Source organism: Piliocolobus tephrosceles, chromosome 8 (assembly GCF_002776525.5).
Source record: "Piliocolobus tephrosceles isolate RC106 chromosome 8, ASM277652v3, whole genome shotgun sequence".
Classification (NCBI taxonomy): domain Eukaryota; kingdom Metazoa; phylum Chordata; class Mammalia; order Primates; family Cercopithecidae; genus Piliocolobus; species Piliocolobus tephrosceles.
In genome coordinates, this window is record NC_045441.1 from 93,402,646 (window position 1) to 93,419,654 (window position 17,009).

The window sequence follows — 17,009 nt, forward strand, 5'->3', positions numbered from 1 at the left end:
ATGAGATGCTATCTGTGAAAGTTATTTAGAAACTGTGAGGGATTATACATGTGGGCTTTAGTTTAATTTAGATCATCCTAACTTCCTGGTCTGTCACATTTTACAAAGTGGCATTTGATGGTGAAGAAATCCTGAATCATTTATTTGCTGACTCCTCATATTTCTGATGGGCAGGTCTTCCTGTGGGTGCTTTGAACATATCTGTGTGTTATCAATGTCATGTTCTCTCACCTTACATATTTCTATTCAAACAATTTTTAAATTAGTCAATGTACTAACAACATGAAATATCTTTATGAAGATTTTAAGTTCAATTTTTAAAGCCAAAATTAATGAAAAGTATACTTTCAAATAACTTACAGGATTAAGAATTGGGTTTCTCTCATCTTCTTCATTTATGATTTCTTCTTTGGAAAAGTAACTAAATGCTCTCCATGAATCTAGATTGAATCAGAAATTCTATATTATTTGTAGGGGAAAGTCTTCTTAATGTAAGAAATTAATAGACTTGCTAATAAAGAATAAATTAAATACTTGATTTTATGAACAGATATGTATCCCATTTTACATATTTTAAAATCTTATAATCATCCTTGAGCCAAATTACTGTGCACCTTATGATGTTGATTGAAACAATTCTCTTTTGGAATTTACATAATTATGCCTTTACCTATTTTTAGGAAGACTACATAAAAGGTGACTTGTGAGGGTTTTTTAAAGAGGTATTTCAATTTGCTAACAGGGTAATGTTGTCATGGTCCAGATGTTTATGTGACATAAGGCAGCTATTTTACTAATAATGTCAGACAGATAAACCCAGTTCCACAATCACATAGTATGAATCACTTTTAAGTCTTAATAGATTTACACTGCTTTTCATTTCAAATGTTTCATAAAGCAAAACTAAATTGATGCTGGTAGAGCAACAATAGAACAATATTTCAATCACCTTAACTTCCAGAGCAGCAACACACGCTCGCCCCACCTCTCCCCCACGGCCCCCCCCCCCACCACACATGCTTTTTTTTGTGGGAATACACTGATTTAAAAATAGTCATGTTTTTGGAAAGTAGATATTCCAAAACAAATACTTTATAGAAAGGATTTCATTCTTTTCAATTTATTATATGTCAAAGGACATCTGTAGAGGTGATTATTTCTCTCGTAATAAACCTAGTGGGAGCAATTGCAGAACTTTAAATATCTAAGTGGTAATCATTAAGGTTTACATGTAGGATATCAGTCAAATTGCCAGTTTGCTCTAGACAGCAACTCAAAGCCCTAATTCCTTATTAAGAAATTCATCTTTCTTGAAGTTAATACAAAATTAGAGAGCAGTAAAATCTGGGAAAGCTGCCAGTTGTTATTGCCATATTATTATCCTTTGTATTTCAAAGTACTACTGAAGCAGATTTCTACCCTGACGAAGGACAAGGGTGAGTGGTTTCGTCTTATGTGCTTATGGTCAGTATTGGATTGTTCACATTTGCCTGCTGCCATTTTGGTCACACTGTAACTAATTGACAAGTGAGGCAGCTGGGAGTGAAGATTTAGTTATAATCCCCTGGAGAAAGTTCTTTGAGTATCTTTTATGACTTCATATATAATTCTGCTCTTTCACAAGATTGTGTATTCACCTTCTTGTAATGAGTCTATACTCTGAGCCTTTGAAAAAAACAACAGGAAATACAAATTACATGGGTTTCAAAATAGGAGCAGTGGCAAAAGGGCTGATTGAACTTGGGAAAGAAATGGCAAAAGCCTATTTGGCATTTTAGCAACTGGAAAGTTATTTTGGTAAATATTGGAGTTTGTACACCCACCCACAACCTGGATACCAGATAGGGTATTACACTGAAATGTAATTTAATTTTGAAGATCATTGCATTATATTTGACAGGTCAAATTTTGTCAAACATAACAATATTTTTATTAAGCGGAAAAAAACAAGGAAAGGAAAAGCAAAAGGACAGGAAATGGTAAAAAGCAAACATTCATGAAATTTCTTCAGCCTTCAGGTCCCGTGACAGCTCCATGCATTAAAAGATTACTCTTTTGGAAAACTCAGTGGCATTATGATAGCAAACCCAACAATTTCTATTTAGGGTAGATGGAAGAATATAAAGCTAACAAGGAACTAGGGTAGTGTGTCTCAATGTATTATTTTTTTCTTAATCTTTTGAAGACTAATATTTTTTAAAAATATACTAAAAATTAATAGCGAATTACTAGAACATTTTTAAAATACAAAATACAAGTTCCTAGTTGTTTTTGTTGGTGTGTTTGTTTTGTTAGTGTATTTAGAACTCAAAGATATAAAATTATTCTGATAAATTGCTACAGATGTTTTTTACCCTCAAGTTATTTACAGTGTCAACCACTTCACCCACTACCACTGGATTGAACTTTATGTACCTCTGACAGAGAAGACTAAAAGCCCTGCCCTTATTATATTAAGCTATTGGGCCAAGTTACTGTGCTTTGTTCATGTAATAACAATGAATCCACTACAATTTTTCTAACCAACTATATATCCTGAACATGCTTAATTTTGGCAATAGAAATTCATTTCCAAGATTCCTAATGGAAATTAATAACAATCCAACGTAGATGTGCAAACATTTGAAGTCTCTAAGTAATCTCCTTTAGAGTGTTGAGTCTTGGTTAAGTTATTCCTTGGTAACTAATTGTCCATAAGGTGTAGATTAAAGTTTACTTACACATCTTACACAGACATAGACATAGAAAACACATATATAAAATGTTTATTCTGAAATATTTTAATGAAAATTATAATACATACTATCAAAGAAAACAAACAAAAACTCAAAACCAAAATTGCTATTTGAGTTGTGTTTAAGCAAATACTTCGTTCACATAGGTGACCAAATGGTATAAAACATTTAAGAAACATATAGCTATACATCTTGCTTGGATCAAGTTAAGCTTTATTTTAAAGCACATTTGCCTAGAGTCCATCACCTTCTGAAATTTCCAGAATAGATAATACATGGAGGAGTTCTACATCCAGGACTTTTGTTTCACTAGCACAGAAACAAAGGAGACCTGGGAAGAAGCAAAAGAGAGTTCCATAGATAGAAGGGATCCAAGAGCATCCCTCCACTAGGTCTTCTAAAACTGGACTGTGGTTCAAAGATCTCCTGGCTTGGCCGGGCGCGGTGGCTCAAGCCTGTAATCCCAGCACTTTGGGAGGCCGAGACAGGCAGATCACGAGGTCAGGAGTACGAGACCATCCTGGCTAACACGGTGAAACCCCGTCTCTACTAAAAAATACAAAAAATTAGCCAGGCGTGGTGGCGGGCGTCTGTAGTCCCAGCTACTCGGGAGGCTGAAGCAGGAGAATGCCGTGAACCCGGGAGGCAGAGCTTGAGGTGAGCTGAGATCCGGCCACTGCACTCCAGCCTGGGCGACAGAGCGAGACTCCGTCTCAAAAGAAAAAAAAAAAAAAAATCTCCTGGCTTTTAGCATTTTTGATGAAACCATTTTTTGACAACTCATGTTCTTATCAATTAATTTATATCTTCTAGTACAACCATTCCTCATCACAGGAAAATAATTTGTCACAGTAAATGAATAGCTCCACCAAGCTGTAGCCTGTCCTTCTCAAAAGATCTTTAAAAGACCTCTGGAAATGTTAAAGAGATTTCAGATTTTAGAAAACTTTAAAAGTTACTTTTTGTCTGGATACATCTAATAAAAACTGACTGATGAAATTCCTACATTCTTGTCCATATGTTTACTACTTTGAGTGTTAAATATTTTGTTTAGAAACTCTTTCCTTTTACTAATGTCCTTTGCTGCAGGCTGAATTTTAATAATAGATTCCCTGAAAGCTACTAATGGAGTGCTTCAGAATTTTACATATTTTTAAAAATTAACATTTGATAATAAGTTGATGGTTAAAAAGTAAATCTAAACCTAGACTTGATGTTCCACTCTAATAGTGGGTAATATGCCCTGCAGTCTTCTTCTTTTTTTTTTTTTTTTTTTTTTTTCCCCCGAGACAGAGTCTTGCTCTGTCACCCAGGCTGGAGTGCAATGGCGCAATCTCGGCTCTCTGCAACCTCCACCTCCTAAGTTCAAGTGAGTCTCCTGCCTCAGCCTCCCAAGCAGCTGGGATTACAGGCACCCACCACCACACCCAGCTCATTTTTTGTATTTTTAGTAGAGATGGGGTTTCACCATGTTGGTAAGGCTGGTCTCAAACTCCTGACCTCAGATGATCTACCCACCTTGGCCTTCCAAAGTTCTGAGATTACATGCGTGAACCACCATGCCTGGCCCCTGCAGTCTTATATTGATAGAAACCAAAAGAATGTCAGGGAGTATTTGTTTAGCAAATACTACTTTGAAGCATAAAACTTACATATTAAAATTAATTGCATTTGCCATCCATTTTTCCTCATGATGATTCACTAGGTCAAAAGCTTTCATTTTTACTTAATATAATGAAACATAGCTCAACTGAAAGCTAAAATTATATATTAAAGTTGGTGCCATTATGTTATGGTACAATCTTGTAATATAATATGTTTGCAGAATAGTTTTTGTTCTCTATAGTTTCATACCTGGTGTGAATATACTGAAAATAGTAAGGATTATTTTTATATTCTTATTTTCTATTTGATGATTGTATAAGATGATTATTTGGATGATAAATCTAAATCAATTATTATATAACATTTAAAGCAGAAATAAAACTCAGTAAAGTCATAAATCATCATATACTTAAACTTTTTTAATAAAACAAATGTGCTTTGATTATAGACAATTTTTGATTATTAATAAGAGAAACTAAATACACACTTTACATCAGGAAGCCACATTCAGTAAACACTTTTTGTTTATAAAGACACCTTTAATCAATACATAAAATTATCTCAAAATATCAACAATTAGTCATTGTTGCAGAACTCTAAAGAGTTGGCATAATTTAGAATACTTGCTAATTGCCCTTTATAGTTGTCCAGATTGAGCTCTCAATATAAATGTCATGAAGCTTATTAAGCATTTAATATAGAAAAATTCGGTATTTTGAGATATAACATGATATTATTACTGTTATGCTGTTACTGTTCTGTATATGAGAGGTTTATAGCCTCTCCAAAAATGCTTTGTATTTCATCCATTTCATTTGTCATTGAGCAAATACCTATGGAATAACTACTAAGTGTCAGGCTCATCTCTCTTATAAAATTTTCATTGTAGGGGATGATGGCAATAAACAAGAAAATATATAAGTTTAGATAGTGGTAAGTGCCATGTAAACAAGTAGAGTATGAGAATGGTGAATCACGAGAATGGAGTTGTGGGAGATAGGGTGAGGAGTAATATATGAGCAGAGATATGAACCACGTAAAACCAGCAAAGGGAAAGTAATTGTAAACATGATAACAAGAGTGAGGGATGAATTTGTAGCAGCTTCTTGGTAGATTTGTATCATGCTCATGAAGAACATGATTGCTATATCTAACTCGTAGCATGCTGATAAGGTGCTAGTTGTTCAGATGTATAAAATGTAAAAGAATGGTAGTGATTTACCGAGATTCTGTTTCTGAGAGCCACTTGTGAAAGTAATCAGTGATAAGTTCCATATCATTCCAAGCTTTTGCAATTTAATCATGGACTTGTGCCAACAATATTTGCATACAAATTGTCCTTCAGTGTTGTATATAAATAATCCAAGTCGTATGAACTGAAAAGCATGATACTAAAATGAAGTTTTGGGAACTCTATTCCGAAGAAGAATCCTGAGATTTCTGTTCTAATTTTCACAGTATCTCCTGATTTTAAGTGGAAGATAAAATCAATAATTTGAGAAGGACATGCCATGATAATGCCATTCCCATTAATATGGTAGATTCTCTCTTCTGTTACCTTCTTTTGTATTCATCCACCCAATGTCTGCTTAAACACCTGCTATGTACATGCATTGAGCATGTTTGCATCTGCTTTCTTATTTTCAGTCCCAAATTCACTATGTGTTAAAACCAAGGAACAAACAAAAACAAACAAACAAATAAACAAAAACAGAGAACTATGTCCCTGTGGCCGGTCAGGTTGCCACACCCTTAAAAACAAAGTGAAACAAAATACGTCCTTGTCTCAACATCTAATCTGTGTCAATGTTACCATCATTTTCTCAATCACCCTGCTATAAATCTTGGCAAAATTGTTTGCTTGTTTTATTTAAAGGAATGCTTCATGAATTTGTGGGTCATCCTTGTGCAGGGGCCATGCTCATCTTCGCTGTATCATTCCAGTTTTCTATGTGTGCTGCCTATGTGAACACAGAAATATTGGCAAAATTGTTGCTTCTTCCCTCACCTTCACTTCCTCAAACATTAACCTCAGCCTTTTGCATATAAGGTTAGAACCTACACTTGAAATAGGAGTTCAAGGTCTATCGTTGGGCCCAGTACCCATGGAGGATGTGACATATTCCTCAGTGGGGGTGGCTTTGAATGAGGAGTTTAATGTGCCACTTGCAAAATAAACTAGGTAATAATAATATTTTGGGGATATGCCCTTTTCTGTGCCCATCCTTCTTCCCTCTCTAGTTGAGAATTTCTAGCACAGCTAAGGAATTGCTTGGCACAAAAACAAGAGACCAGAGTAAACATTACATCTCTGTTGTGTGAGTTTAGGCATCATGTGTGTATCTATGTATATGCACGTGTCTCTCTCTCTCTCTCTCTCTCTCTCTCTATATATATATATATATATATAGAGAGAGAGAGAGAGAGAGAGAGAGAAAGAGAGAGAGAGAGAGAGAGAGAGAGATGGAGTCTCGCTTTGTCACCAGGCTGGAGTGCAGTAGAGCGATTTTGGTTCACTGCAGCCTCTGCCTCCCGAGTTCAAGCGATTCTCCTGCTCTGCCTGTTGAGTAGCTGGAACTCACCACACTCAGCTAATTTTTGTATTTTTAGTAGAGTTACCATGTTGGCCAGGATGATCTTGATCTCTTGACCTTGTGATCCACTCGCCTTGGCCCCCCAAAGATATATTATTTAGTGTAATATTTGTCTTATTGTCCTCTCTGCCTTGCCACCAAGGCAATAAAAATTCATTTATAATGAAGTTTGTAGCCTCCAATATTTTTCTTGATTTTGAAAATTATTCTTGGGTAGTCATATGATTTTTTAAAATATTCTTCTGTATTGACAATTTATAATTCTATACATTTATAGATTACAAAATGATGCTATGATTTATTAATACAAGATAGAATAATTAAATCAAGCTAATTATCATATCCATCATCTCAAATACTTACTTTTTGGTTGGGAACATTTGAAATTTACTCTCTTAGCAATTTGGAAATGTACAATACACTGTTGTTAACTACATTCACCATATTGTGCAGTAAATCTAAAAGAAAAAATTCTATTTCACTGAGATTTTGTACTCTTTGATCATCTTTGCATTCCCACACCCCCCTACCCTCTGTAACCACCATTCTACTCTTGGCTTCTATGAGTTCAGTTGTTTTAGATTTCACATACAAGCAAAAACATGTAGCACTTGTCTTTCTGTGCCTAGCTTATTCTACTTAACGTAATGTTCTCCAGTCCCATCATGTTGCTGCAGATGACAGGAGTTCCTTCTTTCTAAAGGCTGGGTAATATTCGATTATATATATATATATATAATATTATATTTTTTATATATTTTATTTATGTATATAAAATATGTAATATTATATATAATATATTATATATTAAATATATAATTTTTATATATATAATATTTTCTTTATCCATTCACCTGTTGATGAACACTTAGGTTGATTCCATGAATTGGCTATTGTGAATGGTGCTTCAATGAACAGAGGAGTATAGATGGCTCTTTGACAATCTCATCTCAAATCTTTGAGTAATACCCAGACATGAGGTTGCTAGATCATATGGTAATTCTATTTTTTTAGAAACTCCATAGTTTTTCATAACAGCTGTACTAATTTACATTTCTGCCAGCAATGTACAAAGATTCCCTTTTTACCACATTCACACCAACACTTATCTTTCGTCTTCTTGGTAATAGCCATCCTGACAGATGTGAAGTGATACATCATTATTGTTTTAATTTGCATTTCTGTAATGATTAGTGAATGGAGCATTTTTTAAATATGTCTTTTGGCCATTTGTTTGTCTTCTTTTGAGAAATGTCTATTCAGCTTTCCTGCCTTTTTTTTTTTTTTTTTTTTTTCTTTTTTCTTTTTTTTCGGAGACAGTCTTGCTCTCTCTCCCAGGCTGGATTGACAATCTTGGCTCACTGCAACCTCCGCCTCCGGGGGCTCAAGTGATTCTCATGCCTCAGCCCCCGAATAGCTGGGACTACAGGTGTGTACCACCACACCATGTTAATTTTTTGTATTTTTAGTAGAGATGGGATTTCGTCATGTTGGTCAGGCTGCTCTCGAAGTGCTGAGCTCAGGCAATCCTCTCACCTCAGCCTCCCAAAGTTCTGGATTACAGGCATGAGCCACCACACCAGGCTTCTTGCCCATTTTTTAATTGAGTTGTTTGTTATCTTGCTATTGAGTTGTTTGAGTTCCTTATAAATTTTGCGTAGTAACCCTTTATCAGATATATGGCTTGCAAATATTTTCCCCCAATCCATGTGTTGTATGTCCACATTCTTGCTTTCACGTGACATTTTTTATAAAAAGTTATTGTTCTTAAGTACAAATCGTAATATTTCGGTAAAAGTGAAAGTTACATCAAAGACATATTTTCAGTAGGTTTTCCTTGCAAATAATTGAATGGATGAGCCAAAGTTGTTTAAAACTGCATCCTCCAAATATCCTTTAATAGGTTTAAAAATTATGGACAACTTTGCATGTAATCAGGGAATGGGGGCAATAGAGAATATATTTGATTAATTCTGTATTCTTTATTTTTTTTCCCATATTTGGTTCAGTCTTCCTTGCATTTCTAGAGGCAATGTAGCCTCAGATATCTAAAAGTGAATTTTTAGGAAATTTTAACTGATAGACTTCAGGAATGCACTAATCTATAGCAGTATGCCTGGTAAGTGTATAAGTAGTCCCTAAAACACTAATTGGAAGATGCTATTTTATAATTCAGTAAAAGTCAATTATAATATTATTCACTGTCATAGTCCTTGACTACTACTTCCTGCTTGACTCATATACTTCTCTCATAGCCACTTGGCAACAGGAATAAATAGCTTTCTTTTCCAGTTTATAATACTTGTAGGTCTTTCCACCATTTTCTTTTCCACTGAAATCTCTGACATTGGTATAGGTTCAGTCTCTCCAACTTGATTTCTGCTTTTCATTTTTCTATGTCAGATCAGGACCTTGTCTTTCAGTGGTGAGAGTGATAACAACCTAGGACAAGACTGATAAAGAAATCTTCCCATATCCTTCCTCTACCAACGTTCTAATTCTTTTTACATAAACATACCCAATGGCTATTGTATTCCTCCTTATTGCCCATCCCCATCTGCTTCACTAACAAATATGTACCCATGCATGCATGCACACAAATACACATTCTATTCCTTTTTAAAAAACTTATTTTAGGTTCAGGGGTACATGTGGGGGCTTGCTGTATAGGTAAATTGCATGTCACGGGACTTTGGTTTACAAATTATTTCATCACCCAGGTAATAAGCATAGCACCCAATAAGTAGTTTTAGATCTTCACCCTTCTCCCAACTTCTACCCTCAAGTAGGCCCCAGTGTGTGTTGTTCCCTTCTTTGTGTCTATATACTCAATGTTTAGCCTCCACTTATACATGGGAAAATGCAGTATTTGGTTTTCTGTTCCTGTGTTAGTTTATTTAGGATAATGGCCTCCCACTCTATCCATGTTGCTGCAAAGGATATGATCTCAGTTTTTATGGCTGCATAGTATTCCATGGTATATAGGTATCACATTTTCTTTATCCAGTCTACCATTGATGGATATTTAGGTTGATTCCATGTCTTTGCTATTGTGAATAGTGCTGTGATGAACATATGCATGTGTGTCTCTTTATGGTAGAACGGTTTATATTTCTTTGGGTATATACCAAATAATGGGATTGCTGAGTCAAATAGTAGATCTATTTTAAGTTCTTTGAAAAATCACCAAATGGCCCTTCACAATAGTTTAACTAGTTTACATTCCCACCAGCAATGCGTAAGTGTTCCCTTTTCTCCACAACCTCGTCAGCATGTTATTTTTTTAACTTTTTAAGAAGAGCCATTCTGACTAGTTTGAGATAGTATCTCATTGTGGTTCGATTTGCATTTCTGTAATCATTAGTGATATTGAGCTTTCTTTTCATGTTCTTGTTGTCCACATATATGTCTTCTTTTGAAAACTGTTTGTTCATGTCCTTTGCCCACTCTTTGGTGGGTTTGTTGCTTTTATGCTTGTAAATTTGTTTGGGCTACTTACAGACTCTGGATATTAGACTTTTGTTGGTTGTATCGTTTACAAATATTTTCTCCCATTCTTTAGGTTGTGTCTTTACTCTGTTGATAGTTTTTGGTTTTGTTTTGTTTTGTTTTGTTTTGCTATGCAGAAACTCTTTGGTTTAATTAGGTCCTATTTGTCAATTCTTGGTTTTGTTGCAATTGCTATTGGTGGCTTTGTCTTGAAGTCTTTGCTGGGTTCTATGTCTAGAATAGTATTTCCTAGGTTATCATTTAAGGTTTTTATAGTTTTGATTTTAGGCCTATGTGTTTAATCCATCTTGAGTTAATTTTTGTAGATGATGTAAGGAAGGGGTCCGGTATCAAACTTCTTCATAGGGCAAAACAGTTAACCCAGCACCACTTATTGAAAAGGGATACTTTCCCCATTGTTTGTTTTTGTGGATATTCTCAAAGATCAGATGATTGTAGGTGTGGGGAATTATTCATAGTCTCTCTTTTCTGTTCCATTGGTCTCTATGTCTGTTTTTGTATCACTACCATGCTGTTTTGGTTAATGTAGCCTTGTAGTATAGTCTGAAATTGGGAAATGTGATGCCTCCAGCTTTGTTCTTTTGCTTACAATTGCCTTGGCTATTGGAGATCCTTTTTGGTTCCATATGAATTTAATTTTTTTTTTTCTAATTCTGTGAAGAATGTCGTTGGTAATTTGATAGGAATAGTATTAGGGATGTAAATTGCTTTGGGCAGTATGACCATTTTTGCAATATTGATTCTTCCTGTCCATAAGCATGGAATATTTTTCTATTTGTTTGAATCACCTCTGATTTATTTGAGCAGTGTTTTGTAATTCTCATTGAAGAAGTATTTCACCACTTTGGTTAACTGTATTCCTAGGTATTTTATTCTTTCTGTTGCTATTGTGAGTGGAACTGAAGTCTCAATTTGGCTCTCAGCTTGGATGTTGTTGGTGTATACGAATGCTACTGATTTTTGTACATTGATTGTATATCCGGAAGCTTTGTTGAAATTGTGTATCAGATCAAAGAGCATTTGAGCACATACTTTGAGGGTTTTGAGGTATAGAATCACATCATCAGCAAACAAGGATAGTTTGGTTTCCTCTCTTTCTATTTGAATGTCTTTTATTTCTTTCTCTTACCAGTTTTCTCTGGCTAGGACTTTTGGCACTATGCTGAATAGGAGTGGTGAGAGAGGACATCCTTTTCTTCTTCCAGTTTCCAAGGGGAATTCTTCCCGCTTTTGGCCATTCAGTATGATGTTGGCTCTGAGTTTGTCATAGATGGCTTTTATTGTTTTGAAGTATGTTCCTACAATGCCTAGTTTGTAGAGAGTTATTAAATGAAGGGATGTTGAATATTATTTAATGCCTTTTCTGTATTTATTGAGATAATCATGTTGTTTTTTGTCTTTAGTTCTGTTTATGTGATGAATTACACTTACTGATTTGTATATTTTAAACAAAACTTGCATCCTAGGGATGAAGCCTACTTGATCATGGTGGATTCACTTTTTGATGTACTGCTGGATTTGGTTTGTTAGTGTTTTGTTGAGGAATTTTACATCTCTGTTCATAAATGATATTAGCCTGAAGATTTATTTTTTTGTTGTGTCTCTGCTAAGTTTTTGTGTCAGAATGATGCTGCCCTAATGGAATGAGTTAGGGAGGAATGTTTTCTCCTCATTTTTTAAGAATAATACCAGCTCTTCTTTAAACATCTGGTAGAATTTGCTGGTGAACCTGTCTGGTCCTGAGCTTGTTCTGTTACATAGGCTTTTTTTTTTTTTATGACTGATTCCATTTCAGAATTTATTATTGGTCTGTTCAGGTATTCAATCTCTTCTTGGTTAAATATTGGGATGGTATATATTTTCAGAAATTTATTAACATTTTCTAGGTTTCTAGTTTGTTTGCATAGAGGTGTTTCTTTAAGGGGTTTGTATTTCTGTGCGGTCAGTGGTAATGTCCCCTTTGTCATTTCTGAATGTGTTTTTTTTTTTTTTTTGGATCTCGTGTATTTTTAAACTTACTAGTCTAGCTAGCAGTCTATTTGTCTTATTAATTCTTTCAAAGAAGGTTTGTGTTTTGTAGGGTTTTTGTGTTTCAATTGCCTTCATTTCAGTTCTGATTTTGGTTATTTCTTGTCTCCTGCTAGCTTTGGATTTCATTTCCTCTTATTTCTCTAGTTCCTCTAGATATGATGTTGGGTGGTTAATTTCAAATCTTTCTAACTATTTTGTGTGGGTGTTTAGCACTTTAAACTCGCCTCTTATCACTGCTTTGGATGTATCTCAGAGATTCTGGTATGTGGTATCCTTTTTTGTCATTAGTTACAAATAATTTCTTGATTTCTGACTTAATTTTATTATTTACTCAGAAGTCATTCAGGAGTAAGTTGTTTAATGGCCATTTAATTGTATTATTTCAAGTGATTTTCTTAGCATTAATTTCTATTTTTACTGCATTTTGGTCTGTATTAGTTCATTTTCATGCTGCTATGAAGAAATAAAAGAGACTGTGTAATTTATAAAGAAAAGAGGTTTAATTGACTCAAAGTTCCACATGGCTGCAGAGGCCTCAGGAAACTTATAATCATGGTGGAGGGCACCTCTTCACAGGGTGGCAGGATAGAGAATGATTGCTGAGCAAATGGGGGAACCCCTTATAAAGCCATCAGATCTTGAGAGAATTCACTCACTATCACAAAAACAGCATAGGGGAAAGTGCTCCCATGATTCAATTATCTCCACCTGGTCCCACCCTTGACATACGGGGATTGTTACAATTAAAGATAAGATTTGGGTGGGGACACAGAGGCAGCCATATCTTTCCATTCCTGGCCCCTCCCAAATCTCAGGTCTTCACATTTCAAAACACAATTATGCCCTTCCAACAGTCTCCCAAAGTCTTAACTCATTCCAGCATTAACCCAAAAGTTCAAGTCCAAAGTTTCATTTGAAGCAAGACAAGTCCCTTTCACCTACAAGCCTGTAAAAGCAAAAGCAAGTTAGTTACTTCCCAGATACAATGGGGATATAGTCATTTGGTAAATATACCCATTTCAAATAGGATAAATTGGCCTAAACAAAGGGGTTACTGGCCCCATGCAAGTTCGAAATCCAATAGGGCAGTCATTAAACCTTAAAGTTATAAAATAATCTCCTTCAACTCCATGTCTCACATTCAGGTCACACTGATGCAAGAGGTGGGCTCACATGGCCTTTGGCAGCTCCACCCCTGTGACTTTTCAAGGTACAGGCCCCCTCCCAGCTGCTTTCACAGGCTGGTGTTGAGTGGCTTTTACAGACACATGGTGAAATCTGTGTGGATCAACCTTTCTAGGGTCTGAAGGATGGTGACCCTCTTTTCATAGCTCCACTAGGCAGTGCCCCAGTGGAGACTCTGTGTGGGGGCTCCAACCCCATATTTCCCTTCTGCACTGCCCCAGCAGAAGTTCTCCATGAAGGCTTCACCCATGCAGCAGACTTCTGCCTGGACATCCAGGTGTTTCCATACATCTCCTGAAATCTAAGTAGAGGTTCTCCAACCTCAGTTCTTGACTTCTGTGCCCCTGCAGGCCTGACACCGCCTGTATGCTGACAAGGCTTGGAGCATGCACCCTGTGAAGCAATGGCCCAAACTGTACCTTTGCTTCTTTCAGCCATAGCTGGAGTTGAAGCAGCTGGCATGTAGGGCACTATGTCCCAAGACTGCACGAAGCAGCAAGATCTTGGGACCAGCCAATGAAACCATTTTCCCTCCTAGGCCTCTGAGCCTGTGATGGAAGGGGCTGCTGTGAAGACCTCTGGCATGCCCTGGAGACATTTTCCCCATTGTCTTGGTGATTAACATTTGTCTCCTCATTACTTAAGCCAATTTCTGCAGCTGGCTTGAATTTCTCCTCAGAAAATGGGTTTTTCTTTTCTATCACTTTGTGGGGTTGCAAATGTTCTAAACTTTTATGCTCTGCTTCCATTTTAAACATAACTTTCAGTTCCAAAACATATTTTTGTGAATACATAAAACTGAGTGCTTTTAAAAGCACCAAAGTCACATGTTGAATGCTTTGCTGCTTAGAAATTTCTTTCACCAGATACCCTAAATCATCTCTCTCAAGTTCAAAGATCCACACATCTCTAAGGCAGGAACAAAATGCCTCCAATCTCTTTGTCAGAGCATAGCAAAAATCACCTTTATTCCTGTTCCCAACAAGTTCCTCCTCTCCATCTGAGACTACCTCAGCCTGGACTTCATTATCCATATGACTATTAGTATTTTGGTCAAAGTCATTCAACAAGTCTTTAGGAAGTTACAAACTTTCCCACATGTTTATGTCTTCTTCTGAGCTCTTCAAACTGTTCCAACCTTTGCCTGTTACCCAGTTCCAAAGTTGTTTACAAATTTTTGGGTATCTTTACAGCAGCACCCCACTCCTGGTACCAATTTTATTACATTATTCTGTTCTCATGCTGCTATAAAGAAATACCCAATACTAGGTCAGTCTCTGTGGCTCATGCCTATAATCCCAGCACTTTGGGAGGACAAGGTAGGTGGATCAACTGAGGTCAGGAGTTTGAGACAAGCCTGGCCAACATGCTGAAACCCCATTTCTACTAAAAATACAAAAATTAGCTGGGCATAGTAGTGCATGCCTATAGTCCCAGCTACTTGGGAGGCTGAGGCAGGAGAATTGTTTGAACCCAGGAGGCAGAAATGGGCAGCGAGCTGAGATCACCACTGCACTCCAGCCTGGGTGACAGAGCAAGACTCCATCTCAAAAAAAAAGAAAAAAAAAAAAAAGAAAGAAAGAAATACCCTAGATTGGGTCATTTATAAAGAAAAGAGGTTTAGTCGACTCACAGTTCCACATGGCTGGGGAGACCTCATGAAACTTACAATCATGGTGGAAGGCACCTCTTCACAGGGCAGCAGGATAGAGAATGAGTGCTGAACAAATGGGGAAACCTCTTATAAAACCATTAGATTTCATGAGAGTTCACTCAGTATCACAAGAACAGCATGGGGGAAACTGCACCCATGATTCAGTTATCTCCACCCACGTGGGAATTGACACATGGAGATTGTTACAATTCAAGGTGAGATTTCAGTGGGGACACAAAGCCAAACCATATCATGGTCTAAAAGTGTGGTATAATTTTGGGTTTTTTGCGTTTGCTGAGTGTTGTTTTATGCCCAACTGTTTGGTCATCTTTAAAGTATGTGTCATGTGCAGATGAGGAGAATGTACATTCTGTTGTTTTGGGGTGGAGAGTTCTAGCTGTCTATTAGGTCCATTTCTTCAAGTTTTCAGTTAAGGTCCTGAATATCTTTGTTAGCTTTATGCCTCAATGATCTGTCTAATACTCTCAGTGGAGTGTTAAAGTCTTTCATTATTATTTTGTGGTTATCTATGTCTCTTTGTAGGTCTCTAAAAACTTGCTTTATATATCTGGCTGCTCCTGTGCTGTGTGTGTATATACTTAGGATAGTTAGGTCTTCTTTTGAATTGAGCCCTTTACCTTTATGTAATGCCCTTCTTTGTCTTTTTTATGTTTGTTAGTTTAAAGTCTGTTTTGTCTGAAATTAGAATAACAACCTCTGCTTTTTTTCTGTGTGTTGTTTGCTTGGTAGATTTTTCTCCATCACTTTTCTTTGGACCTATGGCTGCCACGGCATGTGAGACGGGTCTTTTGATGACAGCATACTGTTGGGTTTTGCTTCCTTATTCAACTTGCCACTCTGTGCCTTTTAATTGGGGCATTTAGCCTATTTACATTCAAGATTAGTGTTGATATGTGTGGATTTGATCCTGTTATCAGGTTGTTAGCTCATAATTATGCAGAGTTGTTCGTGTGGTTGCTTTATAGTGTCACTAGTCTATGTACTTAAATGTGCTTTTGTAGTGGTTGGTAACAGTCAGTCCTTTTCATATCTAGCACTCCCTTCAGCATCTCTCGTAAGGCAGTTCTGATAGTAATGAATTCCCTCAGCATTTGCTTGTCTGAAAAGGATTTTATTTCTCCTTCACTTAGAAAGCTTAGTTAGACCATATATGAAATTCGTGGTTGAAAAATATTTTCTTTAAGAATGCTGAATGCCCCCAATCTCTTTTGCTTGTAGGGTTTCTGATGACAGGACTACTATTAGTCTGATGGGGTTCTCTTTGTAGGTTAGCTGACCCTTCTTTCTAGCTGCCTTTAACATTTTTTCATTATGACCTTAGAGAATCTTGTGTAGTATTTTGCAGGGGTTCTCTAAATTTTCTGAATTTTAATGTTGACCTCTCTAGCAAAGTTGGGTAAATTTTCATGAACAATATTCTGAAATATATTTTCCAAGTTGCTTGATCTCTCACCCTGTCTCTCAGGCATGCCAATGAGTCATGGACTGGGTCTCTTTCCAGAATCCCATCTTTCTCAAAGGTTTTATTTATTCTCCTTGCGGTTTTTTTATTTTTATTTTTCTTTGACTGAGTCATTTTGGAGAGCCAGCCTTGAAGCTGTGAAATTTTTTTTCCTCAGCTTGGTCAATCCTGTTGTTAATACTTGCAATTGCATTATGAAATTCTTCTACCAT

The 17,009-nt window shown here is 36.3% G+C and overlaps 1 protein-coding gene and 1 non-coding gene across 2 annotated transcripts in view; one reads left to right on the forward strand and one right to left on the reverse strand.

Moving 5' to 3' along the window:
- MAGI2 (membrane associated guanylate kinase, WW and PDZ domain containing 2) overlaps nt 1–17,009 on the forward strand; it is a 1,516,313-nt gene that overhangs the window by 444,302 nt on the left and 1,055,002 nt on the right. The gene's annotated exons all lie outside the window — the stretch shown is intronic.
- On the reverse strand, nt 6,208–6,313 carry LOC111552491. The gene has a single exon (XR_002734645.1). It is a non-coding gene; the product is annotated as a U6 spliceosomal RNA (small nuclear RNA).